This window comes from Sinohyriopsis cumingii, chromosome 14 (assembly GCF_028554795.1).
Source record: "Sinohyriopsis cumingii isolate HCF-2022 chromosome 14, ASM2855479v2, whole genome shotgun sequence".
NCBI classification, from domain to species: Eukaryota; Metazoa; Mollusca; class Bivalvia; order Unionida; family Unionidae; genus Sinohyriopsis; species Sinohyriopsis cumingii.
This window is the reverse complement of record NC_142974.1, coordinates 17,089,376-17,096,699: the sequence shown is the minus strand read 5'-3', so window position 1 is coordinate 17,096,699 and position 7,324 is coordinate 17,089,376.

Below are 7,324 nucleotides of genomic sequence, written 5' to 3'. Positions count from 1 at the left end.
TTGATTAATTACCAGTTCCGAATAATAATTCACCTTTCATCGCAGATCTTATCAACCAATTAGATAATAACTCTTTAAAAGATTTATTTTTATGAAATTTAATGCATGAATCATCTTCACATCTGCAATATGTCGTTGTTGTAAATCTTTACTATTATAAGCTATATCATGAATATGACATGCATTATCAATAGCGTTTATAGGATATTCACCAGGTCTTGGTTGATCTTGTTCATCAAGTTGGATATCAAGTCGGGTACCAGGACCGTAACAATTATATCCAGGAAGGTGTTTCTCTCCAGAGTATGTTGCCCACGTAGTTCCTGGTAATTTTCCTAATGAAGTAGCGATATCACCACCGCCGGTAAAATTCCTGGTATAAATAAATTTATATTTTTTGTACCACATCGCACACGTTTACCTGTAAGTGCACGCTTTTTTCTGTTATTATTGTTGCTAGTCGTGTGGATGTAAATGCTCTATATCGAACACAATATAGATCCATATTATTTATTATATTTATATAGCATGGATGTCATTGATTTCGCAGAGACACGAAAGATAGAGCTAGTCAAACATCATCCAGCGCTACCAAGTTCTATCAGAATGAGGATACTAAGTCCATCTACAATTGGTACGACGCAATTACTACTTAATTTGATAATGAGAAGGCTCAAATGGGATAAGTTGTATTTAGTAGCTCCGTCAGCTGATGATCAGCGATGCTGACATGTACTTAAAGATTTTAATGAAAATGCAAAATTGTTGGACGAAGATGGCGATGACATTAATAATTTTATAACTTATATTGATGAAGCACCACTCGTATGCATTTTGATGGATTTATTAATAATTTAGTTGTATATGATGATGTGATGCTGGACAAGCAATCAAATCCAGCTCGGATATTTTCTCGAGGCAGACACAAAAATACTGAGGTGATTTATGTTACTCAGCGATATACACAAATACCTAAAGTGATCAGAGATAACTGCAATATTTTAGTTGTGTTTAATGGAGTTGATACACATACTCTGCGAAAGATTCATCAGACTTGGTGTAGTGGGGATATGGACATGATTAAGTTTAAAAACTTCTTTTCAAAAGCGCAATCTACGCCTCACGGATTTATCACGATAAATTGACTTGATCCTCGATCACGATATCGTATAAGTCTCGATAAAATCTTTGGTTGAGAGATTGATTTAATTACTCACATATTGACAGCAGCAGGGTGTTTGCGACCACCGAGTTAGTCCATTTTCGTAATATACGAGTACACATTTATATTTCAGTATATGAAAAAAAGCAAAATAATAAAATAAACTAACCCAATTAAAGAAGCGTCCACTGGTGATTAGAAGACTTCATTTTAGAGTTATTTGCGTTATTTTATCGTCTTTTTCACAAGGGTGTATTTCAATTTTAGACCCTTTAAAACAGTGGTCTGTTCACTCTCCCTGCTGCTACTAACTTGGGTCTGAAATTGATTTTCATTTGCAGGCGACTTTTTTTAAGTATTATAAATCATCCCTCTTGTGCTCCTCTCTTACCTTGAATGCCAAGTTTACTCCGTGTTCTGTCTAATTTATATTTCCTTTCTAATGTTCATGTGAATGTATCTAATGTGATGCTCATGTTGAGTTGAGTTATCTCCCTTTGACTAGTTTGCAACCATCGTCTCCACAGTCGTTGCATACTGATTCTAGCAAAAGAATCGAACACTTTTCTGCGACCAATCAATTTTATGTTGCGAACGAAGTAATTTAAAAACACCAGAGTTCTGAGTCCAATGCTAAATGAATTAAGGTACTGTCCCGCAATAAATCACTTCCATAGACGTTAGTTTCTACCATCTGTAATCTACAAATGGAACGGAAGCCATGTATGGTTGTGCACCAGTATTTTACTAGACAGTAGTTGATTCCTTTTGAATTCTGATGGATCGGTTTGACAAAAAACAAAACATACGAACACACAAGCAAATAAAAACAGGTGTCAAATTACACGATTGGTTAGGCAGCTTGTATTTTATAAAATTGCATGATTGGTTAGGCAATTTGTATTCTATAAAATTGCATGATTGGTTAGGCAATTTGTATTCTATAAAATTACATGAATGGTTAGGCAATTTTTATTCTATAAAATTACATGAATGGTTAGGCAATTTTTATTCTATAAAATTACATGAATGGTTAGGCAACTTGTATTCTATAAAATTACATGATTGGTTAGGCTAATTGTATTCTATTCAATTGAAAGGTAACAAACAAGATGGATGCACATTTTCAAGAAGGGAATACATGTATGATAGGAAAAGGATGCAATATATAAACAATGAATAAAATTAGCATTAGCCATTGAACCAAATTCCACATTTATTCCTTTTTTTTTCTCTCTCTCTCTTTCTCTCACGCAGACATATACACACACATACACACCTTAGGTAGTGTCTCTAGACATCACCAGAGCCCGTTTAGACCCATAGCCTTCTAAGTTTTCTGTTGTGACATTTGAACTTTCAACTGTGTTGACTGAAAATGGGTGAAGAATACATCGTGCTACATCTAGCACAGAATGTATGATTAAGGAGACATATACTGTATCTACTATGCGAAACCTTCAGCTGAAACAAAGGCTACATTCGACTTTTTCAATAGGTTCAATTTCGCCCAAAATTTGACATGGAATAGTCTACATCAGAGAAAAATGTGCATCATGGATTTGTCTACGTCATGGAAGGGTCTACGTCATAGAACAGTCTACGTCATAAAATTGTCTACGTCATGCAATGGTCTACTTCATGGAATGGTCTATGTCATGGAATTGTCTACGTTCTGGAAAGGTCTACGTCATGGAATTGTTTATGTCCTGTAATTGTCTACGTCATGGAATTGTATACGTCATGGAATGGTCTACGTCATGGAATGGTCAAACGTCATGGAATTGTCTATATCATAGAATCTTCTATGTCATGGAATAGTCTACGTCATGATATAGACTATTTCATGATATAGTCTACCTCATGGAATAGTATATACCATGGAATAAGTATAAGCTATTATCGAAAAATATTGGTCCCGATTTTATGTGGCATGGGATACCCTCGCAAGTTCGGGCATCCTACGCCAAATGAACGAGGGATGAGTAATTTCCAATACGCAGGCAATAACCTTTTATTATATACTTCAAAAGCAATCATATTAATCGTTCTGTTTTATTAATTGAATAATACAATTGAAAGAATACAACTATTTTGTTTTATTTCATATTTTACTTGTTGTTCAATTTATTAATTGAACCTGAGCACCGCCCAATAATATACACTATTTTACTACTTTGAACGCACTGTTCAGCAGTGAACAAAACTTCAGCCTCCGAAAGAGAATGAAATATTATGTCGTAAAAGAAAAACAACGAGATATTGATATGAAAAACAATGGATACAAAAGTTTTGTGTTCTGTGATATGCAGAATTTTATTTGGTGGCACTCCGACTTTAGAGAGTGTGGTAACTGTTGTTTTCCTGACGGACTGATTCGCGATTCCACTCTGAATTCCCATATTTTCACTAACAACGTTCCTCAAAGTACCCAGGGTATCGTGTCCCATCGGTCTTTGGTAATACCTTAAAATACCGAGCGATATTCTTTTTGAAGTTGCTGTGTTTCACGAGATTCCTAGCACGGTATAAAACAATATTTTTTCAGAGAGAATAAAAGTGCACCATTTACGTATAACAAAACAGGCTCTTGCACCTGATGATTGATACAAAGTATCAAAGGTTATAATAATAATAATAATAATAATAATGAGGACTTTGTATAGCGCCTAATCTTAAGAAGCTCTAAGCGCTTGACAACATTAGACAACATCTATAAGATAAAAAAAACAACATATAATGATATGATTTCAAAAACAAACACCATGAAATTAGAAAATATTAAAAAACATGATAAAAATATTAAAGGTAGGAAATATGACTCTCTCCCTCTCTCTCTCTCTCTCTCTCTCTCTCTCTCTCTCTGTGCTTCTGTTTTTTATTTTAATTTAATTTTGGTGGTGGCTACATTAGTTATTTTTGTTGTTGTTGTAAATTTCAATTTGGAATATAATAGTCTACGTCATAGAATGGTCTACGTTATGATATATACTACGTCATGATATTGTCGACATCATGGAATTTTCTACGTCATAGAATCGTCAACATCTAAAGGAACCTAAGCTCAGCAGAGTTGTATTGTTATAAATATCCATCTACTTTAAATTTACTTGAATTAACTTGATGTACCGCTGAGGATCACGGTGACGGCATGCTTTATATTTCCTTAACGGATGGCAATTATATCAGCATAAATATAAAATATGATAATAGTGTTGTAAAATGGATTGCATTTAAAGAAAAGTGATCAGTTTATTAGAATCTATTAACCATTCATTTTAATCAGTTGGTATTTTCTGTATTTTTAATGGGAAATGCTATTTACGTCTACTTTGAAACGCTTATCTGCTCTCATGAATTCACATACTTACTGAATCGTTGTCAACAGATCATCTTATAAACACCTGGATGTATGTTACTGGTCATCGACTACCACTGAAGCAACAGGTATGAAGTGGTTTATCGTTGATCTAATCTAAATTAATATGCACTCAGGTGAAAATTTTAAAATTAAACGTAAGAAGAAAGAAAACGAAAACAAAAAATACATAATTTTGTTAAAATCGTTCATAGCTAATTATTGAAAATCATGACGTAAGACTTGATTGTGTTGATTTTGAAATCAGCCTTTTCTAATTCTGATCAGTCGTCACACCACTAGGAGAAACCTTCACTTATTCTTAAAATGGATAAAGGGGTCATACCTGACAGTGTGTAAATGTTTACCGGAAAACAAGAAGGAAAAGTTTGATTTTCTGGACACAATACCTGTTGAAAGTGCTCAGTAATTCTCGTGTGATATAAAATTAAAAATATTATGTGCCAAAAATCTACAAAAGCACCTGTTATTATGCGATTATGCCATGTATCGCAAGTGTTACAAGAATCAGCTTAAAGTGAAACTTAACGCAGTCAGGGTCAATGCATGTAAAATCACAGAGATAAGATTTGCATGACCCCTTGCAATGATGATAACAACAGCAACAACAATAATACTAATAATAATAACAACAACAACAACAACAATAATAATAATAATAATAATAATAATAATAATAATAATGTCCTCTACAAAATCATGAAGTCAAAGGAATACATCTATCCAATAACATCTACACATTCTATCGATATGTAGAATTAAAGTTGTGTTGAGAAATTCATACTATTAAAAATACAATATTTTACCAGTAATATTTTTTGCTAAAAAATCGAATGCATCGTTACAATGGACATATATTTTCGTATACCTTTCTCTTAATGTGCGAAAATAGAGGTCATCAACAAAGAGAGTTCAGGTCATCTTAAATACGGGCAATTACATTATCTACATAGCATGGATAACATTCCCCAATTCCATCATCTACATAGCATGGATAACATTCCCCTATTCCATTGTCTACATAGTATGGATAACATTCCTCAATTCCATTGTCTACATAGTATGGATAACATTCCCCTATTCCATTGTCTACATAGTATGGATAACATTTCTCAATTCCTTTAGCTCATACCCTTTGCCCTTTTTCACTATTAAGCATTCACATGATTTGAACTGTTGACCTTGAACACTTTGAAATACTTATATGATATGGAATGTTGACCTTAAACACTGTTAAATGCTTATGTGACATGGACTGTTGACCTTAAACACTTTGAAATACTTATATGATATGGAATGTTGACCTTAAACACTGTTAAATGCTTATGTGACATGGACTGTTGACCTTAAACACTTTGAAATACTTATATGATATGGAATGTTGACCTTTATCACTATTAAACATTAACATGATTGGAACTATTGCATTTATCACTTTCAAAGATGTGTATATGATTTGAACTGTTGACCTCTATCACTTGTAAATACCTATATGCTTGGAAGTGTTGACCATTATCACTTATACATACTTGTATGACTTGAACTGTTGACCTTTATCAATATTAAACACTCATATTGTTTCATCATCAAATTAAATGTAGCAAGAAATCGTCTTTGGTAATATGGCACGCCTGTATTTAATAATCTCCATTCATTAAATAGGGTTTTAAAATGACTGTAATAAGTAATATTTGGGGTTATTAATTTATTTAGACTTGTCAGTTCTGCCTTATACAATCCAATACTCTCTATTTAATAATTTTCAAAACCCACCCTCTTGATTCACATATGTCTTATAACAATGACTCGTGCTGGGATTTCGTAACTTTCACACCCCACCCCAACCCACACCACCACACACCACCACACACCACACCACCACACCACACCACACCACCCAGTCCACCCTAGTCAACCCCACCCAACCCCACCCCACCTAACCCCCTCTATCCCTCTCTTTCTCTCAATCAGCTATAAAAACAAAAAAAATAAATAGATGGTTGGTTCCTATGAAAAGTTACTTAGCTTAGGTTTTTATTGTTTTTCTTTACATACAAACTTATACAGATTATCCTGGTTCTGTTACTGAGTTATATATTTTTAATAATAATGTTCTTACTTCAAAACCACTTATTCCTTCCTTAATATCCGAAGCGGAATAACTCTTATTGCTTTGTTTACTTTTAATTTGGGTGAATGTATTTATTTAAATTATTATATGGAGAAAACAAAGCGCTCAATAATATTGTCGGACTAAATCATTGTTTTGGAATAACGGTCATTTCATTCACTGACTTTTCGATTATATCATTGTGATACATCAATACTCTTAACCCATTGATATAGTCCCCTCTATTGACACATCATCACGGTCATTATAGGACTTTATCCGGGCGCCAATAGACATTTGGACTTGTGAAAGAACTTTTAAAACTATTTGGGATTTAATTCACAATAACATAAGTTGTTTTTAAATTTTCACTTTGTATTCTAGGGAAACAAAGTATTTTGCTGAATTTTACAAAACTTGTTGTTTGCACTCTTTTCAGTTATTTAAGTTAAGAACGTAGATTGGTGACGCTAGTAACAAAATATCTCTCGTATAAATATTTATTAAAGGTAAACTCGGCTAGCTTCGTTTGGTTTTTTTGAAAAATTCATAGACCCAGTAGTTTATCAGTGATACAGCGTACACACACACACACACACACACACACACACACATATATATATGTATTTTTTTATGTTTAAAATATTGCCGTTTACTGCATTAGCGCTAACGT